This window comes from Camelus dromedarius, chromosome X, assembly GCF_036321535.1.
Source record: "Camelus dromedarius isolate mCamDro1 chromosome X, mCamDro1.pat, whole genome shotgun sequence".
Taxonomy (NCBI): Eukaryota; Metazoa; Chordata; class Mammalia; order Artiodactyla; family Camelidae; genus Camelus; species Camelus dromedarius.
The window spans coordinates 72552953-72572489 of record NC_087472.1 but is presented as its reverse complement, the minus strand read 5'-3'; positions in this window follow the sequence as shown (position 1 = coordinate 72572489).

Here is a 19537-nt window from a genome sequence, read left to right as displayed (position 1 = left end):
CATTTGAAATTAAGAGATACAATAAAAAATAACTAGAAAAACAGGAAAAAAATGAACAAAATTGCAATAAGTACATGCCAAGCAATGATTTCTTTAAATATAATCGCACTGAAGTCTCCAGTTTCAAGATGTATATTTATGCTGCCTGCAAGAGAGTTGCTTCAGATCTAAAGACACATAAAAAGTGAAGGGATAGAAAACATTATTCTATGCAAATGAAAACAATAAAATAAAAAGCTGTGGTAGCAGTATACATATGAGACAAAATAGATTTTTCCTTTATATATATATATATATATTATTGAAGGAGTTAGTCGACAATATTGTGTCAGTTTCTGGTGTACAGCATAATACTTCAGTCATAAATGCACATGCATATATTCATTTTCATATTATTTTTCAGCATAGGTTACTACATGATATTGAATATAGTTTCCTGTGCTACACAGTATGAAATAGTTGTTTATCTATTTTATATATAGTAATTAGTATTTACAAATCTCAAACTCCCAATTTGTCACATCCCACCTGTGATGTGACAAACCCCCTGACCGGGTAACCATAAGTTTGTTTTCTATGTCTGTGTGTCTGATACTGTTTTGTAAGCTCAGCTGAATTTTTGTTTTTTGCTTAGATTCTACATGTAAGTGATATCATATGGTATTATTTTTCTCTTTCTCCATCAATCCATGTTGTTGCAAATGTCATGATTTTATCCTTTTTTATGACTGAGTAGTATTTCATGGTATGAATATATCACAACTCTTTATCCAGTCATCTGTTGATAAACATTTAAGTTGTTTCCATGTCTTGACTATTGCAAATATTGCAATAGTTGCAAATATTGCAAATATTGCTGCTATGAACATTGGAGTACATGTATCTTTTCAAATGAAAGTTCCCTCTGGATATATGTCCATAAGTGGGATTGCTGGATCATAAGGTAAGTTCATTTTTAGTCTTTTGAGGAATCTCCATACTGTTTTCCACAATGGCTACACCAAACTGCATTCCCACCAACAGTGTAGGAGGGTGCCCTTTTCTCCTCAGCCTCTCCAGCATTTATCATTTGTGGACTTTGAATGATGGTCATTCTGGCTGGTGTCAGGTGATACCTCACTGTAGTTTTGATTTGTGTTTTTCTCATAATTAGAGATATTGAGCATTTTTGCATATGCCTATTAATCATTTGTATTTCTTCTTTGGAGAATGACTCGTTTAGGTCTTCTGCCTATTTTTGGATTGAGTTGTTTATTTTTTTCTTATTAAATTGTTTGAGCTATTTATATATTCTGGAGATTAAGCCCTTATCAGTCTTATCTTTTACAAATATTTTCTTTCATTCTGTAAGTTGATTTTTTGTTTCTCTTATGTTTTCCTTTGTTGTGAAAAAAAGTTTCTAAGTTTAATTAGATCCCATTTATTTATTATTTCTTTTATTCCTATTGCCTGGGTAGATTGTCCTAGGAGAACATTGCTGAGATTTAGGTCAGAAAATATTTTGCCTGTATTTTCTTCTAAGAGGTTTATAGTTTCTTGATTTTATTTAAGTCTATAAACCATGTTAAGTTTATTTTTGTGTATGGTTCAGGGAGTATTCTAACTTCGCTGATCTACATACAGCTTTCCAGTTACACAAACACCAGTTGCTAAAGAGATTGTCTTTACTCCATTGTATATTCTTGCCTCCTTCATCAACTATTAATTGAACAAATGTCTTGGGGTTTATTTCTGGGTTTTCTATTCTGTCCCATTGATCCATATGTCTGTTTTTGTTCTAATACAATGTTGTTTTGATTACTGTAGCTGTATAGTATTGTCTGAAGTCTGGGAGGGTTATTCCTCCACCTTCATTCTTTTTCTTCAGTATTGTTTTGGTAATTCTGGGTTTTTTTGGGATTCAATATAAATTTCAGGATTATTTGTTTTAGTTCTGTGAAAAATGTCCTGGGTAATTTGATAGGGATGGCATTAAATCTGTAGATTGCTTTGGGTAGTATGGTTATTTTAACAATATTAATTCTTCTAATCCAAGAACATTGGATATTTTTCCATTTCTTTGTCATTTTTTAAATTTCCTTAGTCAATGATTTGTAGTTTGTTCACTCCCTTGGTCAGATTTATTCCTAAGTATTTTATTTGTTTGGAAGCAATTTTAAAAGGGATTGTTTCTTTACTTTCCTTTTCAGATATTTCATTGTTAGTGTAAAAAATTCAACTGATTTTTGTAAGTTGATATTGTATCCTGATACCTTGCACAATCCTTTTATCAGTTCTAGTAGTTTCTGTGTGGAGCCTCACAGATTTTCTATATATAGTATCATGTCATTCACATAAAATGAAAAATTTACTTCTTCTCTTCCAATTTGGATCCTTTTTATTTCTTTTTCTTGCCTGATTGCTGTGGCAAGGACTTCCAAGTCTATGTTGAATAGAAGCAGTGAGAGTGGGCATCTTGTATTGTTCCAGATTTTAATGGAAAGGCTTTCAGTTTTTCAATGTTGAGTATTATGGGGGTTGTATGTTTATCATAAATAGCTTGTATTATGTTGAGATAAGTTCCCTCTATATCCACTTTGGTTACAGTTTTTATCATAAATGGGTATTGAATTTTATCAAATGCTTTCTCTGCATCTATTGAAATGATCATGTATTTTTTGTCCTTTCTCTTAGTGATGTGGTGCATCACGTTCAATGATTTGCATAAGATAAACCATCCCTGTGTCCCTGGGGTGAATCCAACTCGATCATAGTGTATGATATTTTATATGTGTTGTTGGATTCTGTTTGCTAATAATTTTTGAGGATTTTTGCATCTATGTTCTACAAAGATATTGGCCTATAGTTTTTACTTTTGTTAGTGTCTTTGCCTGGCTTTGCTATTAAGGTGATGGTGGTTTAATAGAATGATTTTGAGAGTATTCCCTGCTCGTCAATCTTTTGGAAGAATTTGAGAAGGATCAGTACGAGCTCTTCTTTGTAAAGACATCTGGTCCTGGACTTCTTCTTGCAGGGATTTTTTTTTTATTGCTGATTCTATTTCCCTTCTAGTGATTGGTCTGTTCAAGTGATCTATTTCTTCTTGATTCAGTTTTGGTGGACTGTATGTTCCTAGAAATGTGTCCACTTCTTCATTGTCCAATTTATTGCACAGTGTTCTCTTATGATTTTTTTGTATTTCTGTGGTTGTAGTTTCTCCATCTTTTTCCTTATTTTGTTAATTTTTGTACTCTCTTCTTGGTGAGCTTGGGCAAAGGATTGTCAATATGGTTTGCTTTTTCAAAAAAACAGCTCTTGGTTTGATTGATTTTTCTATTATTTCCTTAATCTTTATTTTACTGATTTTGTCCCTGATATTTATTATTTCCTTCCTTCTGCTAAATTTGGTTTTGTTTGTTCTTTTTTTTTTTCTAATTCTTTAAGGTGGTAGATTAGGTTGTTTATTTGAGATTGTTCTTCTCTTTTGAGGAAGGCCTGTATCGCTATGAACTTATGACTCTTAGGACTGCTTTTGATGCATCCTATAGATTTTGTGTGGTTGTATTTTGATTGTCATTTGCCTCAAAGTATTTTTTAATTTCTTCTTTGATTTTATTGTTAACCCATTGGTTTTTTAGTAGCATATTGTTCAGTCTCCATGCTGTCATTTTATTCTTATTGTTTTCCTGTGGTTGATTTCTAGTTTCATGCCATTGTAGTCAGAGAAGATGCTTGAAATAATCTTTCCTCTTAAATTTGTTGAGGCTTTTTTGTGCCTGAGAATTTAGTCTATCCTAGAAAATGTAGTCTATCATAGAGAATGTTTCAGAAGCACTTAAAAATAATATACATTTTGATTTGGGGGGATGTATTGTCCTAAAAGTATAAACCAAGTCCAACTGTTCCATTGTGTCATTTAGTATCTCCATTGCCTTACTGATATTCTGTCTGGAAGGCCTGTCCAATGAAGTTATTTTGGTGTTAAAGTATCCTACTATTATTGTATTCCCATCAATTTCTCCCTGTATATCTGTTTGTATTTGTTTTATATATTTAGCAGCTCCTATAATGGGTGCATATATATTAATGAGAGAAATATCCTCATCTTGAATCTCTCTTTTGATCATTATATAGTGTCTTTCTTTTTGTTGTTGTTGGGTTTGTTTGTTTGTTTGTTTTTAACATTTTTATTGAGCTATATTATTTTTAAAATGTTGTGTCAAATTCCAGTGGAGAGCACAATTTTTCAGTTATACATGAACATACATATATTCATTGTCACTTTTTTTTTGCTGTGAGCTACCACAAGTTCTTGTATATATTTCCCTGTGCTATACAGTATAATCTTGTTTATCTATTCTGCACATGCCTGTCAGTATCTATAAATTTGGAAATCCCAGTCTGTCCCTTCCCATACCCCACCCCCTTGGCAACCACAAGTTCATATTCTATGTCTATGAGTTGGTTTCTTTTTTGTTTTCATGCTCTCTTTTTTTTTTTTTTTTTTTTTTTAGATTCTATATATGAGCAATCTCATATGGTATTTTTCTTTCTCTTTCTGGCTTACTTCACTTAGAATGACATTCTCCAGGGACATCCATGTTGCTGCAAATGGCTTTATGTTGTCATTTTTATGGCTAAATAGTATTCCATTGTATAAATATACCACTTCTTCTTTATCCAGTCATCCATTGATGGACATTTAGGCTGTTTCTATGTCTTGGCTATTGTAAATAGTGCTGCTATGAACATTGGGGTGCAGGTGTTATTTTGAAGTAGGGTTCCTTCTAGATATATGCCCAGGAGTAGGATTCCTGGGTCATATGGTAAGTCTATTCCTAGTCATTTCAGGAATCTCCATAATGTTTTCCACAGTGGCTGCACCAAACTGCATTCCCACCAGCAGTGTAGGAGGGTTCCCTTTTCTCCATAGCCTCTCCAGCATTAGTCATTTGTGGACTTTTGAATGATGGCCATTCTGGCTGGTGTGTGGTGATACCTCATTGTAGTTTTGTTTTGCATTTCTCTGATAGTGATACAGAGCGTTTTTTCATTTGCATATTGATCATTTGTATTTCTTCCTTGGAGAATTGCTTGTTTAGAACTTCTGCCCATGTTTGGATTGGGTTGTTTATCTTTTTCTCATTAAGCTGTATGAGCTGTTTATGTATTCTGGAGATTAAGCCCTTGTCAGTCTCATCTTTTGCAAATATTTTCTCCCATTTCATAGGTTGTCTTTTTGTTTTGCTTATGGTTTCCTTCGCTGTGCAAAAGGTTATGAGTTTAATTAGGTCCCATTTGTTTATTTTTGCTTTTATTTCTATTGCTTGGGTAGATTGCCTGAGGAGAACATTGCTGAAATTTTTGCTGGATAATGTTTTGCCTATGTTTTCTTCTGAGGTTTATAGTATCTTGTCTTATGCTTAAGTCTTTAAGCCATTTTGAGTTTATTTTTATGTATGATGTGAGGGAGTATTTTAACTTCATTGATTTACATGCTACTGTCCAGTTTTCCCAACACCATTTGCTGAAGAGACTGTCTTTATTCCATTGTATATTCTTGCCTCCTTTGTCAAAGATTAATTGACCAAAAGTTTGTGGATTTATTTCTGGGCTCTCTATTCTGTTCCATTGATCCATATGTCTGTTTTTGTACCAATACTATAACTGTTTTGATTACTGCAGTATTGTCTGAAGTATGGGAGGGTTATTCTTCCAGCCTCATTTTTTCTTAAGTAATGGGCTGGTAATTCTTATTGTTGAGAATTAAAATTGGTGTAACCACTATGTGTGGTGACAGATGCTAACTAAACTTGTGATCACTGCAATATATACAAATATTGACTCATTATTTTTTACACCTAAAACTACTATAATGTTATATGTCAAGTGTACCTCAATTTAGGAAGAGAAAAAAATATCCTATGCAGAAGGTTCTGCTCCTATTCCCTGGGCCCAATAAACTGTTTTATATGAGCGTCTGTCATGTAGTACTTTGCAGGTCATAGCCAATATCACATTATATTGAATTATCTCTTTAGAGTCTGGATATTACACTAAACTGTGAACTCAGGAGAACAAATCTTGTATTATTTGTCTTTACATCTTTGTGCTTAATACTTTCCCTTCTTCAAAGCTTTACCATCTAACACAAAGCTTAGAACAGAGTGGATAAAAATAACTACTTGAATGCATGAATAGAAGAATGGATGGATGGATGGTCAGATGACATCAAATTCAAGATAGATTTAACTGATGAAGACTGATTTTAATGAAAATCAAGGAATCAAGTTATTTTGAGTGTGGGGAAAAACATTCTGTCCTCAGTATCATTTCTGTCTTAATTTATAAGATTAAAAAAATCCCCTTTTAAAAGTAGTAGAAAGGTACTTTTACCTAAATTTTGCCTTTTACTTCTTCTCAAGAGAGGAGAGAGATATCTAACAGTTGATATTAAGGAATAGTTCTTGTTCATGAATTCATTTGTCACAGAAGCATTTCATGATTTTGTCTTATGTGTCACACACTGTTTGGAAACTAGTGATATATTAGTAAAGAGATTTATAAAAAGTTTCTGTCATCATATAGCTTACATAGTGAGGAAACCAAAAATAAGAAAGCAGTACATTTATTAGATTAGCTTGTGATCACTGCATATCAGGAGAGTTGACAGAGATTTTATTAAATCTATAAATGGCTGTAGGTACTATGCTCATTTAAAAACATTACTTCTTGCAATAAAATTTTGCTATTTGCAACAATATTTATGAACTTTGAGAATATTAAGTAAAATAAATCAGACACAAAAAGATAAATACTGTTTGATATCACTTATATATGGAATTTAAAAAATAAACTGGTAAACATAACTAAAAGGAAACAGACTCACAGATATAGAGGAAAAAACTAGTGGTTACCAGTGGGGAGAGGGAAGTGGGGAGGGGAAGATACAAGTAGGGGATTAAGAGGTACAAACTATTATGCATTAAATAAATAAGCTACAAAGATATATTGTACAACACAGGGAATATTTTATAACAACTATAAATGAAGTTTAACCCTTAAAAAGTGTGGATCACTATGTTTTATACCAGTAATGTACATAATATTCTATATCAACTATATCTCAGTTTAAAATTTTTTAAAATATGAACTCTTCCTTTCCATGAACATGAAATATGTTTCCATTCTTTTGTCTTTTCTTAAATTTCTTTCATCAAAATCTTGTAGTTTTCAGGATACAAATCTTTCACTTATTTGGTTAATTTTATTTCTAAGTATTTAATTGTTCTCAGTGGTATTGAGAATTGGGTTGCTTCATTAATTTTTGGATAGTTCTTTTTTAGTGAATAAAAATGCAAGTAAATTTCTTTGTGTTGATATTACATCCTGCAACTTTACTAAACTTGCTAATGAATTTTTACAATTTTTTTTCATGGAGTGTTTAGGACTTTCTGTACATAAGGTCATATTTGCAAACAAAGAAAATTTCACTTCTTCCTTTCTGATTAAGCTGCCTTTCATTTCTTTGCCTCCCTTGATTGCTCTGGCAATGATTTCCAGTACTATGTTGAACAAAAGTGCTGAGAATTAGTACTCATGTCTTGTTCCTGATCTTAGAAAAAAGTTTGCAAATTTACATCACAGAGTTATATTTATGTATATTGGTGTACATTGAGTTACACCATTGATGTTATTTATGGATTTGTTAAAAGTGACCTTTATTTGTTGAGGTTTTATCATGAAATGATGTTGTATTTTGTCAAATTATTTTTCTATATCTATTCAAATGATCATACATTATCTTTCATTCTATTAATTTGGTGTATCATATTTATTGATTAATGAATGTTGACCCATTCTTCCATCTCAGAGATAAATCCTTCATCATAGTGTATAATCTTTTTTTGAATGTGCTGTTAAATTTTATTTGCCAATATTTTATTGAGAATTTTTGCATCTATTTTCATCAGTGATATTGGTCTGTAGTTTTCGTGTAGGGTTATTATCTCTCTTTGCTATCAAGGTAATGCTAGCCTCATAAAATTATTTTGGAAGTGTACCCTCATCTTAAATTTTGTAGGAGTTTGAGAAAGATTGGTGTTAATTCTTCTTTAAATATTTGATAGAATTCATGAGTGAAATCATTTCTCCTGCACTTTTTTTTGTTGGGAGGTTTTTTTTTTATTGGGAGGTTTTTTTTTTATTACTGATTCAGTCTCCTTACTTGTTATTAATCTGCTTAGTTTATCTATTTTTGTGACTCAGTTTATGTAGAGAATATGTTTTTAGGAGTTTATCCATTTTTTCTAGATCTTCCAATTTGTTGTCATGTAATTTTTCATAGTAGGTGCTTATGATCCTACATATTTCTGTTATATCTGCTTTAATATCTCCTTCTTCATTTCTGATTTTATTTATTTGTGTTCTCCCTCATATTTACTTAATGAATCTAGCTAAAGGTTTGTCAGTTTTATCTTTTCTAAAAAATAGTTCTTAGTTTTGTTGATTAATATAATTCTGCTCTTCTCAATTTCATTTATTTTGCCATAACCTTTGTTATTTAATTTATTCTGTTAACTTTGTGATAGTTTGTTTTTCTTTTTCAAGTTTCTTCATATGTAAACTAAAGGTTATTTGAGATCTTTATTTTTTAACATGAACACTTATCCCTATAATCTTCCTTCTTTTGCAGCTTCTGATGCTTTAAATTGTGTTGTGTTTCCATTTTCATTTTTTCAAGGTTTTTTATTCCCCTTTTGATTTCTCCTTTGACTTATTCGTTGTTCAGGAATATGTTATTAAGTTTTCACATGCCTGTAAATTTTCCATCTTTCTTCCTGTTAATGATTTCTAGTTTCATGTCATTGTGGTCAGAAAATATAGTTGGTATGATTTCAGTCTTCTTTACTTAGCTAAGACTTATTATGTGCCCTATCATATGATATATCCAGAGGAATGTTCTGTGGTCAGTTCAAAAGAGTACATATCCCCTGCTGTTGGATAAAATGTTCAGTATAGCTGTTAAGTCCATTTGGTCTGACATGTAGCTCAAATCCAGTGTTTCCTTGTTGACTTTATGTCCATTTGGTCTGACATACAGCTCAAATCCAATGTTTCCTTCTTGACTTTATGTCTGGATAACCTACCCATGGCTGAAAGTAAGATATTGAAATACCCTACTATTATTGTATTGTGTGTGTTTATATAATATATTAATGTATATATATATATATATATACACACACACACACATATATATCTGTTAGTATTTTTTTAATACATTAAGGTGCTCCAATATTGGGTATGCATGTATTTATGATATATATATATATATATATACACACACACACACATATATATCTGTTAGTATTTTTTTAATACATTAAGGTGCTCCAATATTGGGTATGCATGTATTTATGATTGCTATATTTTCTTTTTGAATTAACTCTTTTATCATTATATAATCACCTTATTTGTCTTTTGTTACCAGTTTTGGTTAAAGTCTATTTATCCTTATATAACTACACTTGCTCTCTTGTGGTTTCCACAACAGACCTCAAATAGCCAACAAAATTATAAGGGAAAAAAAACAAAGCTGGAGGTGTCACATTCCCTGACTTCAAACTACATTACAAAGCAATAGTAATAAAACACTATTTACAATAGCCAAGACATGGAAACAACCTAAATGTCCATTGACAAATGACTGGATAAGAAAATGTGGTATATTTATACAATGGAATACTATTCAGCCATAAAAACCGACAACATAACACCATTTGCAGCAACATGGATGTTCCTCGATAATGTCATTCTAAGTGAAGTAAGCCAGAAACAGAAAGAAAAATACCATATAAGATCGCTTATATGTGGACTCTAAAACAAAAGAAAACAAAACAGAAATACAAAACAGAAACCAACTCATAGACATAGAATTCAAACTTGTGGTTGCCAAGTGGGCAGGGAATGGGAAGGGACAGACTGGGATTTCAAAATGTAGAATAGATAAACAATATCATACTGTATAACACAGGGAAATATATACAAGATCTTATGGTAGCTCACAGAGAAAATGATGTGACAATGAAAATATATATGTTCATGTAGAACTGAAAAATTGTGCTGTACACTGGAATTTGACACAACATTGTAAAATGATTATAATTCAATAAAAAATGTTAAAAAAATAAAAAAAGTGGTGATATATTTATACAATGGAATACTACTCAGCCATAAAAAAGATAAAATAATGCCATTTGCAGCAACATGGATGGCTCTGGAGAATGTCATTCTAAGTGAAGTAAGCCAGAAGGAGAAAGAAAAATACCATATGGTATCACTCATATCTGGATTTAAAAACAAAAAAAGACAAATGAGCTTATATATAAAACAGAAACAGATTCACAGACATAGAATACAGACTTGTGGTTGCAAGAAAGGAGGAGGGTGGGAAGGGATAAACTGGGAGTTCGAGATTTGCAAATACTGACTGGTATATATAAAATAAACAGGTTTATGCTGTATAGCACAGGGAAATATATTCAATATCTTGTAGTAGCTTGCAGTAAAAAAAAGAATGTGAGAATGAATATATGCATGTTCATGTATGGCTGAGGAATTGTGCTGTACACCAGGGGTTGACACAACATTGTTAACTGACTATAACTCAATATAAATAAATAAATAAATAAATAAATAAATAAATAAATAAATAAATAAATAAATAATAAAACAGCATGGTATTGGCAGAAAAACAGATCCATAGATCAATGGAACAGAATCCAGAGCCCAGATAAAGATCCACACATGTATGGACAATTAATTGACAGCAAAGGAGCAAAATACATACAATGGAGAAATAATAATTTCTTCAATAAATAGTACTGGGAAAACTGGACAGTCACACTCAAAAAAATGAAACTAGACCACTATCTCACATCATACAAAAACATATGTATTAATCACTGTTATATCTTCTATTTTTTGAAGAATAGTTGGTGTACAATATTATATGTTACAGGTGCACAACATAGTGATTCACAATTTTTAAAGGTTAAACTCCATTTGTAGTTATTACCAAATATTGGTTATATCCACTGTGTTGTACAATATAGCCTTGTAGCTTATTTATTTTGAAAATCCTTGATTTCTAGTCTAAAGACAAATTCCAAAATATAGAATTACCAGGTCAAGAGACACACACTTTATACATATTGCCAGCAAGCTTTCTAAAGGTGTTCTACATATAAAACACTTATTGCAATATATTAAAATACTGTTTTTCTGCATTGTCACCAGTATTTTGTATCTTTCTCCTAAATTATTTGGTGAAAATAGTATTTCATTTTTAAAGTTTGCATTTATTTAATAACATATTATGTTGCCTACTTTCCAATATACTTTCCAATTTGTTGTTTCTGTATTTTCAAGGAATATCTATTTATCTTGTGATAGAAAGCCTCTAAGATAGCCCTTGAGTAATATCAGCAATATGGTAACATGGGACATTACTGACTTCACTTCTCCTCACAAGAAAAACTTACAACTGTTCATGGACAAGACACCATTGAGAAAATCCTAGTGAATGGAGGTGAGGCTGAAGTAATCCTCAGCACCAGAGAGAATGAGACAGGTCACATTAGAAGGGTAAGAAGAACAGCCATATGCCTACCATATTGCCCCTACCCCAAGCTGGCACAATAGCACTTTAAGAAGTCTCCCCTGAGCCTACAGTTCCTCCAGTGGGAAAAGAGAGCCCAGAGAGAACATCTAGATCCCCTGTGTTATGAATTGCTTCATGGGAGTCCCCACTCCAGTCTTGCCTTATGGGGAATCAGGGGAAATCTGCAGGACTTGACCATTGAGAATCTTATTGTGACATAGAAAAGGGAATGGTCTCACAACAAACAGTGATCAGATCTTGGCATACCAATTTCTTCCTTCAGTGTCCAAGTAGTAACCCCAATCAGCAGCTCTGCTAATCTGCAGAGCCAAGGTGGAAATGAAGTCTGACCATGAAATGCAGCAGGGGAGAATTCCGATTAATTTTGATCCTCAAAAGAAGAGCCTTATTGAACCTGGATCCTGGTGTTTCCCCTTCCATCTCCTGCCCGGATGTGGAAGTTGAGTCATTGCCCCACACCCTGCTGAATGTAGCTTTCTGCACTACCTGAACAGAACATCAAGCCAGAATACCTAGATGCTTTATAGCCCAACAATGCTTGAGCAGAAACTACAGAAGACAGAGCTGATCGTCCACAGAGCAAAGTCACTGGCAACATTTGACCAGATAAATTGGTATGTGGGCCATCTTGAGCCAACACCACAAAGAGCTGAGCCAGGTCTCCTGCTCCTCCAGGCAAGGAAACTAATTTGTAACCCCATCCATTGCTGAATAGAATACGGCAGGGAAGCTAATCCATAGTCCTGCTTCCTGCTGAGTATAGTACTCTTTTCCAACCATCTAGGAAGCATGACCAGAGAAAACAGGTAACCATGGATCCCATCCCATAGACTCACTTGGTCAGGGAGCCAAAACAGCAGTCCTATCATACTGTTCTCAGCCAGTGTCAGCCCCCGCCAACCTTACCCAAAAATAGACCTTGAGAGCAAGTGCCACATGCCCCAAAACATTACTAGCTAACAAGTCTAGCAACCCAAACAAAGGTCGCTGGTGAAGAATTATCTCTGCTAAAGCAAACCTGTAATGTCTATAATAGCAAATTGAGAAAACTCAAATGTGCAGATAATAATGAGAGGAATCAGGGATCACAAAAAAACAGGTAAACATTATACCATCAAAGGAAACTAATAAGCTTCAAAATATGGATATCTATGAACAGTCAAACAAAGAGTTCAGAGTAATTCTCTTAAGGAATTTTAGTGAACCACAAGAACACACAGACAACTAAATGAAATTAGGAAAATAATGCATGAACAAAATGAAAAGTTAAACAAAGAAACAAACCACAAAAAGCAAAAACACAGAAATCCTAGAGCTGAAAAATACAATTACTGGATTGAAGAATTTAATAGAGAGCTTCAAAAGCATACTTGATCATGGAGAAGAATCAATGACCTAGAAGAAAAGACATTTGAAATTACCCAGTCAGAGGAGCAAAATGAAATAAAGGAAAGCAAAAGAATGAGGAACTCCTAGGGGACTAATGGGACACAATGAAGAGAAATAATATTTGTATTATAGGATTTCAAGAGGGAAAAGAGAAAGAGGGGAAGAAAATATATTGAAAGCAATAATGGCAGAAAACTTTCCAAACCCAGGGAGAGAAATTGACATCCAGATCCATTAGTCCAAAAGACCCCAAAAGTGTTGAATCCAAATAGGGCTATATCAAGACATATTTCAATTAAATCATAAAAACTAAAAGACAAAGAAGGAATTTTGAAAACATCAAAAATAGTTACATAAAAGGGAACCACATAAGAATATAGATGAATTTCTTAACAGAAACTTTTCAGGCCAAGAGAGAAAGGCTATGATATATTCAAAATGTTGAAAGAAAAAAATTATTAACCAATATTTTTACACCCAGCAAAACTGCCTTTCAGAAATAATGGATAGATAATACTTTCCCCAAAAATCAAAGGCTGAGGGAGACCACCACCACTAAAATTTCCTTACAAGAAATGCTAGCGGGGGTTCTTTGAATGGAAACAAAAGGATGTTAATTAACATCATAAAAATATAAGAAGGTAGAGTAAAACCAACTGTAAAGGTAAACATATGGTCAGAGTTAGATTGTGTAATATGGCAATAATGATGCATAATTCATTTATAACTTCAGTTTAATAGTTTTAGAAAGTAAAAAATAACCATAACTACAATAATTTGTTATTGACAAACAATATAAAAATATGCAAACTGTAACATAAATTACCTACAATGTGAGGAGAAGGAGAAGTAAAAGTGTAAATTTTAGAAGTGTTATCAAAGTTAACTTATTTTCTGTTTAAAATAGGATGTTATAATTTTAAGATACTTTATGTAGTCCTCATGGTAGCCAAAAGGAAACAATCTGTAGTAATTACACAGAAGAACATAAGTCAAAGCATATTGATAACAAAACACATAAAAACACAAAAGAAGACAGCAGGATAAGAGCAGGGAACAATGAATCTACAAAACATTCAAAAAAATCTCAAAATGGCAATACCAAGTCCTTACCTATCAATAATTACTTCAAACATATGTGGATTACGTCTACAATCAAAATATACAAAATGGCTGAATGGATGAAAAAAAAAAACTGTTCCAATATTATGCTGCCTAAAAGAAACTAAGTTTAGCTTTAAAGACACACATGGACTGAGAGTAAGAGAATACAAACAGATATTTTAAGCAAAGGTAACAACAACAACAACAACAACAACAACAACAACAGGTATAGCTATACTTATATCACACAAAATAGATGTTAACTAAAAATAGTAAAAAAAAAAAAAGGGGAGGGCAAAGTAGTTAATTATATAATGTTAAAGTAGTTAATCTACCAAGGAGACACAAAAATTGTAAGTAATTTTGTACCCAATATTGGAACACCTAAATATATAATGCAAGAACTAACAGAACTAAAAGTTGAAATAAATAGTAATACAATAATAGTTGAGGACTTCAATATCCCATTCTCAGCAAAAGATAAATCATCCAGAGAATGAATAAGGGATCAGTGAATGTGGACAACACTATAGATCTAATAGGCATATACAAAACATTCTACTCAGCAACAACAAAATATGCATTCTTCTCCAATGCATATAAAACATTTTCCAGAACAAATCATATGTTAGGCCACAAAACAAATCTTAGTAAATTGAAGAAGATTGAAATTATACCAAGTATTTTTTCTGACAACGATGGTATAAAACTAGAAATCAATAAAAAGAGGAAAACCGGAAAACTCAGGAATACATGGAAATGAAACAAAACTCTTCTGCACAACTAATGGATTAATGGAGCAATTAGAGGGGGAAAAGTATCTTAAAGGAAATAGAAGGTAGGAAGTAGAAGAAGAAATTAATAAACATCAGAACAGAAATAAATAAAATAGATATTAAAAGATAATAGGAAAGATTGGAGGGATTTCCAGTCAGGATGGCAGAGAGGTAGGATAATGAGCTTGCTTCTCCTAGTGACTACAATGAAACCACAACTGAATGCTGAACAACCATAGAGAAAAAGACTGGAATCTAGCAAAAAAAAATCTTCTGCCACTGGAAACATAAAGAGGGAACCAGAATAGGATGGTAGGAAGGGCATGCTTGCAATATAATTGGGCCCCATACCTCCGAGGTGGGCAGCCCACAAACTGAAGAATAAAGTCACAGAGGCCCTCTCACAGGAGTGAGAGTTCTAAGCCCGACATCAGGCTCCCCAGCCTGGATTCCAGTACTGGGAGGAGAAGGAGACCCCTGGACATCTGGTTTTGAAGGCCAGCAGGGCTTGGCTCAGGAAACCCCATCAGACTGGTGGAAATGGAGACTTCATTTGCTTGGGAAGTGTGTATGGAAACTCATATGCACCAGGTCCAAGGGCAGAGGCAGTGATTTCATAGGATACTGGGCCAGGCCTGCCTGCTGAATTTGGAGGGTCTCCTGGGAACATGGGGGACGGCTAGCTACTGCTCACTCAGGGGACATAAAAGCTGGTGGCAGACATTCCAGGTGTGTTCATCTACATGAGCTTTCCTGGAGGCTGACATCTTGATTGGATCATTAGCAATAATATCTAGCCCCACGCAACAGACTGTAGGGAAGCCTCAGGCCAAACAACATACAGGGTGGGAACACAGCCCCACCCATCAGCAAGCTTCCTATGCCACAACGGCCTCTAGACACAGCCCTACCACAAGAGGTCCAGGACCAAGCTGCACCCAGCAGTGGGCAGGCAGCTGCTCCTCCTGCCAGGAACCCTGCATAAGCCTGTAGTCCAGCCTCATCCACTAGGGGCAGGTACCAGAAATAAGAAAACAACAATCCCAAAGCCTGTCAAAGAAATCCACAAACACAGGCCAGACTCTACACTGGGACCTGCTGGACCCTGGCCCTTGGGTGACCAGAGAGGAGTGTACTGCCAGAACGCATAGGACATCTCCCACAGAGGGCCACCTCTCCTAGGTAGAGAAATATAACTAATCTACCTAAAAATACAAATAGAAAGATAGACAATATGAGGCAGCAGTGGAATATCTCCCAGGCCAAGGCAAAGATAAAATCCCAGAAGAAGAAATAAGTGATGAGGAAATAGGCAATTTATCTGAGAAAAATGTTCAAAGTAATGATGGCAAATATGTTCAGAGAATTCAGGAGGAGTATAGATGTACAAAGTGAAGTTTTTATCAAAGAGTTGGAAAATATAAAGAATACCTAAACAGAGTTGAAGAATAAAATCACTGAAATGAATAACATGCAAGATGGAACCAAGAATAGACTAATTGAGGCAGAAGAATGGATCAGTGAGCTAGAAGACAGATTAGGGGAAATCACTACTGCAGAACAGGAAAAAGAAAAAAGAATGAAAAGAAATGAGAATAATTTAAAAGAACTCTGGGACAACATGAAACACACTAATATGCACATTATAGGGGGTCCCAGAAAGAGAAGAAAGAGAGAAAGGACCTGAGAAAATTTTGGGAGAGATAATAACTGAAAATTTTCCCAACTTGGGAAAGGAAACAATCACCCAAGTCCAGGAAGCACAGAGAGTGCCACACAGGATCAACCCAAAGAGCAACGCACTGAAGCACATAGTCATCAAATTGACAAAAAATTTAAGATAAGGAGAAAATATTAAAATTATCAAGAGAAAAACAACAAACAACTTACAAGGGAATTCCCCTAAGGTTATCAGCCGATTTTTCAGGAAAAACTCTACAGGTCAGAAGGGAGTGGCATGATATATCTGAAGTGATGAAAGGGAAAAACTTACAACCAAGAATACTTTATCCAGCAAGGCTCTTGTTCGGGCTTGATAGAGAAAGCAAAAGCTTCACAGATAAACAAAAGCTAAAATATTTCAGCACTACCAAACTAGCTTTACAACAAATGTTAAAGGAAATTCTCCAGTCATTAAACCATAAGAAAAGAGAACAAAAAGAAGAAAGAGAAAATTTAAAAAGACCTACAAAAGATTGCTTTGGCTGTTTGGGGTCTTTTGTGGTTCCTTATAAATTTTGGAATTGTTTGTTCTAGTTCTGTGAGGAATGTCGTGAGTGTTTTGACAGGGGATACATTGGATCTGTGGATTGCTTTGAGTAGTGTGCATTTTGATAGTGTTGATTCTTCCAATCCAAGAGCACAAGAAGACTTTCCATTTCTTTGTGTCATTTTGGTTTTCGGTTTTTGGAGCATAGGTAACCTCCTTGGTTAAGTTTATTTCTAGGTATTTTGTTGTTGATGCAATGGAAATGTTTATGCTAGTTATAAAATTCTGGTTTTTGAAGTGGAAAAAAAAGTGAATAAAGGGCCACAAATGGCAAAATACCCTTCTTTCTTGTGGGTGAGCTGTATTCCATTACATATATATATGCTGCATCTTCTTTATGTATTAATCTATTAATGTGTACTTAGGATGCTTCCATATCTTGGCAATTATAAATAACACAGTCTACCAATTTTGAATCAGAAAAAATCAAATATCTGAACAAACATATTGCTAGTGAGGATACTGAATCAATCGTCAAAACCTCCTAACAAACAAAACTCCAGGACCGGATTGCTTCACTGGTGAATTCAACCAAATATTCAAAGTAAAATTAATACCAGTCCTTCTCAAAGTCATCCAAAAAAATAGGAGAAAAGGAAACACATCCAAATTCATTTTTATGAGGCCAGCATTGCCCTAATACCAAAACCAGACATGGACTCAACAGGAAAAGAAAATTACAGATCAATATTCTTGATGACTATAGATGCAAAAATCCTCAAATTACTAGAAAGCCAAATGCAACAGGACATTAAAAGGATCATACACCATGATGAATTAGGACTTGCTCCAAGATGAAGGATTGAACGACATCTACGAATCAATCGATGTGATAAAACTCACTAATAAAATGAAGGGAAAAAATCATAGAATCATTAAAATAGATGCAGAAAAAGCATTTGACATAATTCAACACTATTTCTGATAATAACTCTAAACAAACTGAGTAGAAAGGGAACATAACTCAACATAACAAAGGCAGTATATGAAAAGTCCACAGTTAACATCATATTCAATGGAGAGAAGCTAAAAGCTTTTCCTGTAAAATCAAGAACAAGACAAGGATGCCTACACCCACCACATTTATTAAATATAGTATTGGAAGTCCTAGACAGAGTGATTAGTCCAAAAAAAGAAATAAAAGATCTCCAAATCGTAAAAGAAGTAGAACTCTTAGTATTTGTAGAAGACATGATATTACATATAGAAAACCCTAAAGATGCCACAAAAGATTTTAGAATTAATAAATGAATTCATTTACTTTGCAGGACCCAAAAGCAATATAAAAATTGTTACATTGCTATACCCTAATAACAAACTCTCAGGAAAAGAAACTAAGAAAACAATCCCATTTACAATTAATCAAAAAGAATGAAACATCTAGGAATAAATTTAACCAAGGAGGTAAAAAGAATATATTGAAAACTATATGACATTGATGAAAGAAATCTAAGGAAATACAAATAAGTGGAAAGATATTCCGAGCTCATGGATTGGAAGAATTCATATTTTTTAAATATTCATACTACCCAAAGCAACAGACAGATTGAATGCAATCCCTATCAAATTTCTAATAGCATTTTTCACAGAACTGTAACAAAGAATCCTAAAGTTTGTATGAAATCAGAGACCCCAAATAGCCAAAACAATCTTGAGAAAGAAGAACAAAGCTGGATGTATCATGTTCCCAGATTTCAAACTATACTACAAATCTACAGTAATCAAAACATTACAGTACTGGCAGATAAATAGACACATCAGACACATAGATCAATAAAACAGAATAGAGAGCTCAGAAATAAACCCATACTCATTGGTCAATTAATCTAATACAAAGGAAGCAAGAATATACCATGGGGAAAAGACAACCTCTTTGATAAACGGTGTTAGGAAGATAGTACAGTTACAAGCAAAAGAATCAAACTGGACTACTTTCTTACACCATATACAAAATAAACTCAAAATATACAAATACAGCATGTCTCACTTGTATGTGGAATTTAAAAAACAAAACAAAATTAGACTCATAGATAAAGAATACAAATAGATGTTTGCCAGAAAGCAGGGGTTGAGGGTTGACCAAATAAGTGAAGGAGATTAAGAGGTATAGACCACCAGTTATAAAATAAACAATCATGGAGATGTAATGTACAGCATAAAGGATATAGTCAGAAACGCTGTAATAACTTTGTATGGAGATAGATGGCTACTAGACTTATCCCTGTGATCATTTCACAGTGTATGCAAACGCAAAGTCATTATATAGTTCATATGAAACTAGCATAACAGTGTACAACTACATTTCAATACGAAAAATAAAAATAATTTTAAAAT